Source organism: Babylonia areolata, chromosome 20 (genome assembly GCF_041734735.1).
Source record: "Babylonia areolata isolate BAREFJ2019XMU chromosome 20, ASM4173473v1, whole genome shotgun sequence".
Lineage (NCBI taxonomy): Eukaryota > Metazoa > Mollusca > Gastropoda > Neogastropoda > Buccinidae > Babylonia > Babylonia areolata.
Genome location: NC_134895.1, coordinates 15,806,025 through 15,818,524, shown reverse-complemented (window position 1 = coordinate 15,818,524; position 12,500 = coordinate 15,806,025). Strand labels below are relative to the sequence as shown.

The 12,500-nt window shown below is 48.5% G+C and overlaps 1 protein-coding gene across 1 annotated transcript in view; it reads left to right on the top strand.

Annotated features, from left to right (window-relative positions):
- The first annotated feature begins 1,654 nt into the window (after window positions 1–1,654).
- LOC143295255 (NACHT and WD repeat domain-containing protein 2-like) overlaps window positions 1,655–12,500 on the top strand; it is a 92,018-nt gene continuing 81,172 nt past the window's right edge. The window contains exon 1 of the mRNA XM_076606838.1: window positions 1,655–1,823. The gene's annotated coding sequence lies outside the window, so the exon portion shown is untranslated. The remainder of the gene's footprint in view (window positions 1,824–12,500) is intronic.

The window sequence follows — 12,500 nt, the reverse complement described above, 5'->3', positions numbered from 1 at the left end:
TGTCCGTGGTAAACTTTAACATTGACATTTTCTCTGCAACTACTTTGTCAGTTGACACCAAATTTGGCATAAAAATAGGAAAAATTCAGTTCTTTCCAGTCATCTTGTTTAAAACAATATTGCGCCTCTGGGATGGGCACAAAAAAATAAAGAATGAAGCCTAATTATATGCAAACTGCATTTACTGTTATATTTATATTTTTTGTATTCTCTAAACTTGGCACTTTGATCTGATATTCTGACCCAACAGCTAGAGCAGTCATTATTATCATTTTTTGTTCAAACAGGAACTTCTTTTCCTAAGCATGGAAGTTTATTTATTTTGCAAACGTTTTGATGCAGATAGTAAAGAAGGGAAATTACTCTGTAATGCTAGTGGAGTTAATTTGCTTTAAACTGATCTTTCTCATCTTAAACATTACATTTTGAAACAAGAGAGGCAAGGCCTTCAAGACTCACTTGTGATGCACTTTCAAAAAAAAATCCAAGCTTTTTATGTATTGAGTATAATTTCAAAATGTAATGTTTAAGATGAGAAAGATCAGTTTAAAGCAAACTAAGTTCCCCAGCAGAGTAATTTCCCTTGTTATAATGTCTCCACCAAAACGTTTGCAATAAATAAAACTTCCATGCTTAGCAAAGGAAGTTCCTGTTTGAACAAAAAATGATAATAATGACAGATCTTTTTGTTGGGTCGAATATCAGATCAAAGTGCCAAGTTTAGAGAATACAAAAAATATAAATATAACAGTAAATGCATTATACTCAATACATAAAAAGCTTGGATTTTTTAAAAGTGTATCACAAGTGAGTCTTGAAGGCTTTGCCTTTCTTGTTTTAATTTCTTCCCCTGTACACATCTTGTGGGATTTGTTGAGCGAACCGTCCACCGTCTTGTAATGAAAACTACTCATTCTGTCATGAGGAGGAAACTTTTTTAGTAGATATTGCCCAGAACTCTTTGCGCAAAGGACAACACTCCATCTTGTGTTTGGATGTTGTTGTTGTTGTTGTTGTTTTTTCAATGCGTCAAGTGCATTGCTGACAGCACATGAGGCCTGTCACATTTATCAGTCGTCTCATCCGAATGACTGAACTCTCAATTTTGATTTTACCCTAGAAACATGGACACAAGGGTGAGTTAATCTGTGGCTCGTCAGATTTGATTCCCAGGGTTAAAAAAAAGAGGAAAAGAACGAAAAAAAAAGGAGGGAGGGGGGAGAAAACAAAGTGGGACGGCTGGGGGAGGGGGGAAGAAGAAGAAGAAGAAAAAAAAAAATAACCGGGGGTACAAATACACTTCTACACCGCGTGAGACTTTTGTCTTGTTAAAAGTTATTTCAAAAACACGCCCCCCCCCCCACCTCACCACCCCACGGCCCCCCCCACCCCCTTTTTCTTTTACTGCCTTCCCTTCCCCAGGCGTCTGTGACGACCACGGATTTGTGTACACAAGAGATTCACCAGAGAGAAAATTACTTTTGGGGGCTTCCACCTTGACTCATTTTTTTTTCTCTCTCTTTCTCTTTCTTTCTTTCTGTCTGTCTGTCTGTCTGTCTTTATCAGAGGCACAGACAGGGAGAGAGGGACAAGAGACCTTCCCAGAGAGAGAGAGAGAGAGAGAGAGAGAGAGTGGGTCGTGTGTCTTCGTCAGCCAGCTCTGTTGTCATGCGCTGTTGTGGACTTTAAAAAAAAAAAGGCCTTGCGGGGGCTGTTGTGGACTTTATAAAAAAAGGCCTTGCCCAACGCCCCGGCTACAGTGAATCCGTGCCCCTGTTTAGAAGCTTCACACCTGGGTTGTCGGATTGTTAACGATTTGAAAGGTACGTGTGTGCTGTTTTAGTTTTGAGTTTGATTTTGATTGGTGGTGTGGATGGGATTGAAAAGAGCGGTTGTAATCTTGTTACACGAACAGAGTCTGAATGCTCAGTCGGATTGTGTGACGCAAGAGAGAGTTTTTGGATCGCAGTCAAAATGCATAACACACACACACACACACACACACACACACACACACACACACACACACACACACACACAGAGAGAGAGAGAGAGAGAGAGAGAGAGAATGCGAATGCGAAATGTTTTATTCAGATTTCGAGATTTCGGCCAAGGTCCCTAACGGACAACGATAATCATATACCTAGATTACACAAGTAAATCTTGTGTCTGGACAATGAAAATTACGAATGATAATAGTGTATGCTACACAAGTAAATCTTGTAACTGGACAATGAAAATTACGAATGATAATAGTGTATGTGAGTGTACGTGTTTGTGTTGTTGTTGTAGTTGCTGTTGTTGTTGTTGTTGTTTTGTTTTGTTTTGTTTTTTTGCTTTCTCTGTATGATACGGATCTGGAAAGCCGTAAATCTATAAATGTGTGCGGCCAGGTGCAAGTAATATGGGTTTATGGCTTGAAGCAAGAAGAAGAAAAAGCTTAAAACTCGATGGAGAGAAAGGGTATATATATATATATATATATATATATATATATATATATATATATATATATATATTAACAGTGACAAAGAGACAAATTGAGAGAAAGAAAGAGAGAAGAGAGAGAGGGAGAGAGAGGGAGAGAGAGAGGGAGAGAGAGAGAGAGTGTGTTTATCGCTACTAGGTTGGAATCAAAGACCATTGTATCCACTCGAAGCTAAGAACAACGTCAAACTGACATGGAAAACCATGGTCATGTCATTGTCTTTCGCGCTAACGCACAATCATAATTACGTGACAGTTATTGCCATCAATATCAAAACCGTCACAATCAGGAAACGCAACGAATACCTCATCGCAAAGAAAACTGGGTCAGTCCAACGAAGACCTTGGAGCTTCTGTTTTGCACGTGCTTTGGTCGCCGCGTGTTATGTATCCTTCCTCTTGTTGTTACTTCTCCTCCTCCTCCTCTCTTCTTCTTTCTCTCCTCCTCCTCTTCCTCCTCCTCCTCCTCTTCCTTCGAGAGTCAGTCGGGCGCCGCACAGAAGAACGGTTCACCTGATTCCTGCAGGTGTGTGGGTGTGGGGGTGTCAGTGCCTGGGTAAGTGCCAATGGTTTCCTTGTTTCAGTTTCAGTTTCAGTAGCTCAAGGAGGCGTCACTGCGTTCGGACAAATCCATATACGCTACACCACATCTGCCAAGCAGATGCCTGACCAGCAGCGTAACCCAACGCGCTTAGTCAGGCCTTGAGAAAAAAACAAAAACAAAAACAAAAAAAAACGTTGTTAGTCCATTATTATTTATTTTCTTTCTTTTTCCATTCTATCTTCCCCTCCTTCATCAAGAATTTGTGCCTTATAAATAATAATATTATTAGTAGTAGTATTTTGGTGTATTTATCTATTGTTTTTTTTATTTATTTTATATTATTATCATTTTTTTATCTCATTTTATTTTATTTTATTATTTTATTTTTTGTTATTTTATTTTATGTTATTCACTTTTTTTTGCAATTAAAAAAAATGTTATTTTATTTATTTATTTTTTAATTTTATTTTATCTATTTATTTTGTGTTATCTTTTTTTTCTTTTTTTTTTCTCAAGGCCTGACTAAGCGCGTTGGGTTACGCTGCTGGTCAGGCATCTCCTTGGCAGATGTGGTGTAGCGTATATGGATTTGACCCAACACAGTGACGCCTCCTTGAGCTACTAATACTGATACTGATACTGATAATACTGATACTAATACTCCCCTCCGTCTTTCTCCCTCAACAGCTCCTTGGAGGATTGTTTGAGCAAGGCCATTCGATTTGCTTTGACTGCCGGTCCGTTTGCCCTGTGGCACGTTTCAGAGTCTGATCACGTTCTTCCTTCATCATTTAGTTTTTTCTTTTCTTTTTTCTTTTTTTTTTCTTTTTTTCGTCCAGTTTCACAAGCCTATTAGCACGTGCAGTTATCATCATTGTTGGAATTATACAATAATATTCAAGCACAATGTCATCGGATTTGCATGACAAGACTTGTAAAACTGTCAACCCTCTGGACAACAACTCTGCCCAATGCTTTGTTGTTTTTTTCTAGGACTATCGTTCAGTCGTCTGTTCAAAAGACCTTCTTCAGTCAAAGTTCCTTCTCTCTCTCTCACTTGTGTCCCAACCCAGTGTCTAAAGTAAGAGAAATTGCTGTATCTTGAATACATATATGTATGTTTATGTGTGCATGTGTATGCATGTGTTTTCCTATAGTTGTGAGTATTTGTATATTGGTTCCTGTATACAAGTAGGTGAGTTAAGGTGGATGCTTATATGTATGTGTGCATATGTACAGTGTGTGTGTGTGTGCGCGCGCGTGTATGTGTGTGTGTGTGTGTGTGTGTGGAGTTTCCTCATAATGTGAGTGTGTGTGCATATGGGAGATAAGATTTGCATATATATATATATTATGTTGCAAAATAATTATGGTGTACTTATTATAGTTCACAACCCTTTCGAAAAATAGGGATTTGGCCTTACTGAATACAATTCTGATTCTGATTCTGATTCTGATTCCAGTGGAACTCCTTGCCATTTAGATGAAGACACTCCCAGTGCATTTCCAGCTTAAAAAAAAAAATAAAAAAAATAAACTCCCGTCTGTTAAAAACAGAGCGCGCGTTTCATTTTGTTTTATTTTTCCTGTGCATTTTTTTTACTAACACCAAGCTTGTGCCTGCATGTGTGTGTGTGTGTGTGTGTGTGTGTGTGTGTGTGTGTGTGTGTGTGTGTTTGACATTACAAGGACCGAATTTACAGGCTGTAGATCACCGGAGCTTGTGGGTGGAAGCCTGAAATGTTTGTGTCCAAGTTTAAGGACTTGACATTTTGAAAGTGAACGCTGGTCCGAGCGCTCTCCGTGTGTGTGTGTGTGTGTGTGTGTGTGTGTGTGTGTGTGTGTGTGTGTGTGTGTGTGTTGTTGTTGTTGTTGCTTTTGTTGTTGTTGTTGTTTTTCCTCTGTATTTGTTTGTTCTGATATCTATTTATGTATTTATATATTCATCCATTCAGTCATGCATTCGTTTATTTCCGGTAGAGAATGGATTTCTGCTTTTATACGTTTACTTGTATGGTCTATAGTCTTCTAACCCGGTAACAGTTTTGCAGAATATTCGTAATGTTGAGTGAACGAATCTTCAAAACATCTTGTTTATTAGTAGTTTATGTTATAATTCTACTGATGATTTTTTCCCCCAGTTCCATGACAAAACGAAGATTAGCTAGGGAACGTTTGAAAAACAAACAAACACAGAAACTATACACACAGACACATAGACTCAGGCACTGGCTCAGACAGACACAGACGCGCGCGCGCGCACACACACACACACACACACTCACACGCACGCACACACACACAAATATATATATACATGCATTCATGCATACATACACCGAGAGAGATAGACGCTTCGACACTTTAACTCTCTCCATACGAACGGCGAAAGAGACGACGTTAACAGCGTTTCGCCCCAATTACCATCATCAAAGTATTGCAAGCGGAAGAGGTGAATGTTGACAAAGAATACCACAATTCTGGCGACGGAAGCTAAAGATTGGGTCATTCAGACACCCACTGGACATCCGAAGAGTCTGTGTTGAAGAGAAGAGAGGACTGGCCGTACTGAATGAGTTAATGTCATTGGCCATCAGGTCCTTACCACATGGGTGAATGCGTCAACATACTCTCAATAAATTCATAACAATCCATTACAATAAACGAATGAAATGGTGAAAGCAAATAATGAAACAAAACAAATTTGTTTTCTTTGAAGAATAATGACAGCCACCAACAGGTCCCCCAACACATAATAATAACTCCGTTATATCGAGAGAGAGAGAGAGAGAGAGAGAGAGAGAGAGAGAGAGAGGACAAGACAAGACAGATTCTTTATTTGCGAGGATATCAGATAAGCACTGGCGCGCTTTTTTTTTCATCCAGTCCCCGCCCTGTAACAGGGTCTACACTACACAATACTACATATATTAAAGTCATAGAATGCGAATGCAAGAGAGAGGGGGAGAGAGGTGGGGGGACGGGGAGAGGGACGAAGAGAGAATCAGGTATCCGAAAAAAAAAAGAAAAGAAAAGAGAGACGAATTTCAGAGAAAAGTCCGGTTGCGATATTAATACATCTAAGCACGTAAGACATTTGATTCGCGGCAAGTCCCGCACCACCACCGCCCCCCCTAGCCCCCCCCCCCCCCTTCTCCCCCCGGAGCCAAAGCCCCCACCACTCCCACCTATCTTTCCCTCCTTCCCCCACCCCCACGCACGAATGCCCACCCCCCCATACCCCCTCCCCGCCCCCCCCCCACACACACAACCCCACATCCCCCCCTCATCCCTCCCTCCGCCCCCCCCCCTTGCCCCCGAGTCCCCCCCTATTCACCACGTCAGACCCAAATCCTGCTCAACATCAGTGGAAACCGATTGTGAAACTCCCTCACATAAAAACGTATTTTTATCACCCATTTTAATGACATCCTTTCGCGAACAGCAATGGCTTCTTGGACCCATAGACTTCTGGAGAGAACAGGAAACAGGTATAAATTTCTATGCTTTGATTGAAATTGAAAACAAAAAACAAAATGAGACACACACACACACACACACACACACACACACACACACACACACACACACACACACACACACACACACACACACACAAAAGACATATAAATGAAAACGGAAGGCCTAAAACATTCTGTTAATCTGAAAGCAAACTACTGCTCAACATCAGTGGAAACCGATTGTGAAACTCCCTCACATAAAAACGTATTTTTATCACCCATTTTAATGACATCCTTTCGCGAACAGCAATGGCTTCTTGGACCCATAGACTTCTGGAGAGAACAGGAAACAGGTATAAATTTCTATGCTTTGATTGAAATTGAAAACAAAAAACAAAATGAGACACACACACACACACACACACACACACACACACACACACACACACACACACACACACACACACACACACAAAAGACATATAAATGAAAACGGAAGGCCTAAAACATTCTGTTAATCTGAAAGCAAACACTACTGGCGTGCATGATAAATGTGTGTGTGTGTGTGTGTGTGTGTGTGTGTGTGTGTGCGCGCGCGCAAAATAGAAAAAAAACAAACGACAACAACAAAACAGTAAAACACGGCAGACGATGAAGTCATACAAGTTTATACGTATGAAATAAACAAACGAATAAGAGAGAGAGAGAGAGAGAGAGAGAGAGAGAGAGAGAGAGAGAGAGAGAGAGAGAACATTGATAAGAAACCAGTTTATCAGTCTGCGAAGACCTGACGGACGAAGTTAATGAGAAAAACACACACATATACCCAAAAGAAAGAAAGAGAGAGAGAGAGAGAGAGAGAGAGAGAGAGAGAGAAGACAAGACAAGACAAGACAAATTCTTCATTTTCGAGGATAATACATAAGTATTGGCACGCTTTTTTTCATCCAGTCCCCGCCTTGAAAAAGGGTCTCCACTACACACTACTACATTACATATGTCATTGCATGCACTACACAGTGCTATAGACACATACACACACACACACACACACACACACACACACACACACATACACACACACACACACACACACACACACAGAGAACAAAAGCACACCTACCAACACAGTCACCATACTTCCCCCACCTCCCCTTTCCCCACTGACCCCTCCCCTTCCCTCTCACCCCCCTTCCTGCCTATCTCCGTCAGTCCTATCTCCTCCCACAATCACGCTCTCTCGCTCTCTCCCCTCGACTCCCCCCTCAACCCTCCCCCCCCCTCCCCGCAACTCTCTCTCTGTCTCTCTCTCTCTCTCTCCCCTCTCCCCTCCCACACACGCGCAACTCTCTGTCTCTCTCTCCCCTCCCCCACACCCGCAACTCTCTCTCTCTCCCCTCCCCCACACCCGCAACTCTCTCTCTCTCTCTCTCTCTCTCTCTCTCCCCTCTCCCCTCCCCCACCCTCACAACTCTCTGTCTCTCTCTGGCTCTCTCCCCTCTCCCTCCCCCCACCCTCACAACTCTCTCTCTCTCTCTCGCTCTCTCCCCTCTCCCCTCCCCCACACCCGCAACTCTCTGTCTCTCTCTCGCTCTCTCCCCTCTCGCTCCCCCCACCCTCACAACTCTCTGTCTCTCTCTCGCTCTCTCCCCTCTCCCTCCCCCCACACCCGCAACTCTCTGTCTCTCTCTCTCCCCTCTCCCTCCCCCCACCCTCACAACTCTCTGTCTCTCTCTCTCTCTCCCCTCTCCCTCCCCCCACACCCGCAACTCTCTCTCTCTCTCTCTCTCTCTCTCTCTCTCCCTTCCCCTACACCCGAAACTCTCTGTCTCTCTCTCGCTCTCTCCCCTCTCCCTCCCCCCACCCTCACAACTCTCTGTCTCTCTCTCGCTCTCTCCCCTCTCCCTCCCCCCCACACCCGCAACTCTCTGTCTCTCTCTCTCCCCTCTCCCTCCCCCCACCCTCACAACTCTCTGTCTCTCTCTCTCTCTCCCCTCTCCCTCCCCCCCACACCCGCAACTCTCTCTCTCTCTCTCTCTCTCTCTCTCTCTCCCTTCCCCTACACCCGAAACTCTCTGTCTCTCTCTCGCTCTCTCCCCTCTCCCTCCCCCCACCCTCACAACTCTCTGTCTCTCTCTCTCTCTCCCCTCTCCCTCCCCCCACACCCGCAACTCTCTCTCTCTCTCTCTCTCTCTCTCTCTCCCTTCCCCTACACCCGAAACTCTCTGTCTCTCTCTCGCTCTCTCCCCTCTCCCTCCCCCCACCCTCACAACTCTCTGTCTCTGTCTCTCTCTCTCTCCCCTCTCCCTCCCCCCACCCTCACAACTCTCTGTCTCTGTCTCTCTCTCTCCCCTCTCCCTCCCCCCACCCTCACAACTCTGTCTCTGTCTCTCTCTCTCTCCCCTCTCCCTCCCCACACCCTCACAACTCTGTCTCTCTCTCTCCCCCTCTCCCTCCCCCCACCCTCACAACTCTCTGTCTCTGTCTCTCTCTCTCCCCTCTCCCTCCCCCCACCCTCACAACTCTCTGTCTCTGTCTCTCTCTCCCCTCTCCCTCCCCCCACAACTCTCTGTCTCTGTCTCTCTCTCTCTCCCCTCTCCCTCCCCCCACCCTCACCACTCTCTGTCTCTGTCTCTCTCTCTCCCCTCTCCCTGCCCCCACCCTCACAACTCTTTGTCTCTCTCTCTCCCCTCTCCCTCCCCCCACCCTCACAACTTTCTGTCTCTGTCTCTCTCTCTCCCCTCTCCCTCCCCCCACCCTCACAACTCTCTGTCTCTCTCTCGCTCTCTCCCCTCTCCCTCCCCCCACCCTCACAACTCTCTGTCTCTCTCTCGCTGTCTCCCCTCTCCCCTCCCCCACACCCGCAACTCTCTGTCTGTCTCTCTCTCTTCTCTCCCTCCTCCCACCCTCACAACTCTCTGTCTCTCTCTCGCTCTCTCCCCTCTCCCCTCCCCCACACCCGCAACTCTCTGTCTCTCTCTCTCGCTCTCTCCCCTCTCCCTCCCCCCACCCTCACAACTCTCTGTCTCTCTCTCGCTCTCTCCCCTCTCCCTCCCCCCACCCTCACAACTCTGTCTCTCTCTCGCTCTCTCCCCTCTCCCTCCCCCCACCCTCACAACTCTCTGTCTCTCTCTCGCTCTCTCCCCTCTCCCTCCCCCCACCCTCACAACTCTCTGTCTCTCTCTCGCTCTCTCCCCTCTCCCTCCCCCCACCCTCACAACTCTGTCTCTCTCTCGCTCTCTCCCCTCTCCCTCCCCCCACCCTCACAACTCTCTGTCTCTCTCTCGCTCTCTCCCCTCTCCCTCCCCCCACCCTCACAACTCTCTGTCTCTCTCTCGCTCTCTCCCCTCTCCCTCCCCCCACCCTCACAACTCTCTGTCTCTCTCTCGCTCTCTCCCCTCTCCCCTCCTCGACCCCCGCAACTTTTTGTCTCTCTCTCTCGCTCTCTCTCCTCTCCGTCCCCCACACCCGCAACTCTCTGTCTCTCTCTCGCTCTCTCCCTCCCCCCACACCCGCAACTCTCTGTCTCTCTCCCCTCTCACTCCCCCCACCCCCCATATCTCTCTGTCTCTCTCCCCTCTCCCCTCCCCCACACCCGCAACTCTCTGTCTCTCTCTCGCTCTCTCCCCTCTCCCTCCCCCCACCCTCACAACTCTCTGTCTCTCTCGCTCTCTCCCCCTCTCCCTCCCCCCCACCCCCATATCTCTCTGTCTCTCTCTCGCTCTCTCCCTCCCCCCACCCTCACAACTCTCTGTCTCTCTCTCTCTCCTCTCCCTCCCCCCACCCTCACAACTCTCTGTCTCTCTCTCTCTCCTCTCCCTCCCCCCACCCTCACAACTCTCTGTCTCTCTCTCGCTCTCTCCCTCCCCCCACCCTCAGAACTCTGTCTCTCTCTCTCTCCTCTCCCTCCCCCCACCCTCACAACTCTCTGTCTCTCTCTGTCCTCTCCCTCCCCCCACCTCACAACTCTCTGTCTCTCTCTCTCCCCTCTCCCTCCCCCCACCCTCACAACTCTCTGTCTCTCTCTCGCTGTCTCCCCTCTCCCCTCCCCCACCCTCACAACTCTCTGTCTCTCTCTCGCTCTCTCCCCTCTCCCTCCCCCACACCCTCACAACTCTCTGTCTCTCTCTCGCTCTCTCCTCTCCCTCCCCCCACCCTCACAACTCTCTGTCTCTCTCTCGCTCTCTCCCCTCTCCCTCCCCCCACCCTCACAACTCTCTGTCTCTCTCTCGCTCTCACCCCTCTCCCCTCCCACACACCCACAACTCTCTGTCTCTCTCTCGCTCTCACCCCTCTCCCTCCCACACACCCACAACTCTCTGTCTCTCTCTCGCTCTCACCCCTCTCCCCTCCCACACACCCACAACTCTCTGTCTCTCTCTCGCTCTCACCCCTCTCCCTCCCACACACCCACAACTCTCTGTCTATCTCTCGCTCTCTCCCCTCCCCCACACCCGCAACTCTCTCTCTCTCTCTCTCTCTCTCTCTGTCTCTCTCCCCTCTCCCTCCCACACACCCGCAACTCTCTCTCGCTCTCTCTGTCTCTCTCCCCTCTCCCACCCACACACCCGCAACTCTCTGTATCTCTCTCGCTCTCTCTCCTCTCCCTCCCCCCACCCCCATATCTCTGTCTCTCTCCCCTCTCCCCTCCCCCACATCCGCAACTCTCTCTCTCTTGCTCTCTCCCCTCTCCCTCCCACACAATCGCAACTCTCTGTCTCTCTCTCTCTCTCTCCACTCTCCCTCCCACACATCCGCAACTCTCTGTCTCTCTCTCGCTCTCTCCCCTCTCCCCTCCCACACACCCACAACTCTCTGTCTCTCTCTCGCTCTCTCCCCTCTCCCTCCCACACATCCGCAACTCTCTGTCTCTCTCTCGCTCTTTCCCCTCTCCCCTCCCACACACCCACAACTCTCTGTCTCTCTCTCCCTTCCCCCAAACCCACAACTCTCTGTCTCTCTCTCGCTCTCTCCCCTCTCCCTCCCCCCACCCTCACAACTCTCTGTCTCTCTCTCGCTCTCACCCCTCTCCCCTCCCACACACCCACAACTCTCTGTCTCTCTCTCGCTCTCACCCCTCTCCCTCCCACACACCCACAACTCTCTGCCTCTCTCTCGCTCTCACCCCTCTCCCTCCCACACACCCACAACTCTCTGTCTCTCTCTCGCTCTCACCCCTCTCCCTCCCACACACCCACAACTCTCTGTCTCTCTCTCGCTCTCACCCCTCTCCCCTCCCACACACCCACAACTCTCTGTCTCTCTCTCGCTCTCACCCCTCTCCCTCCCACACACCCACAACTCTCTGTCTCTCTCTCGCTCTCACCCCTCTCCCCTCCCACACACCCACAACTCTCTGTCTCTCTCTCGCTCTCACCCCTCTCCCTCCCACACACCCACAACTCTCTGCCTCTCTCTCGCTCTCACCCCTCTCCCCTCCCACACACCCACAACTCTCTGTCTCTCTCTCGCTCTCTCCCCTCCCCCACACCCGCAACTCTCTCTCTCTCTCTCTCTCTCTCTGTCTCTCTCCCCTCTCCCTCCCACACACCCGCAACTCTCTCTCGCTCTCTCTGTCTCTCTCCCCTCTCCCACCCACACACCCGCAACTCTCTGTCTCTCTCTCGCTCTCTCTCCTCTCCCTCCCCCCACCCCCATATCTCTGTCTCTCTCCCCTCTCCCCTCCCCCACATCCGCAACTCTCTCTGTCTTGCTCTCTCCCCTCTCCCTCCCACACAATCGCAACTCTCTGTCTCTCTCTCTCTCTCTCTCCCATCTCCCTCCCACACATCCGCAACTCTCTGTCTCTCTCTCGCTCTCTCCCCTCTCCCCTCCCACACACCCACGACTCTCTGTCTCTCTCTCGCTCTCTCCCCTCTCCCTCCCACACACCCACAACTCTCTGTCTCTCTCTCCCCTCCCACACACCCACAACTCTCTGTCTCTCTCTCCCTTCCCCCACACCCACAACTCTCTGTCTCTCTCTCGCTCTCTCCCCTCTCCCTCCC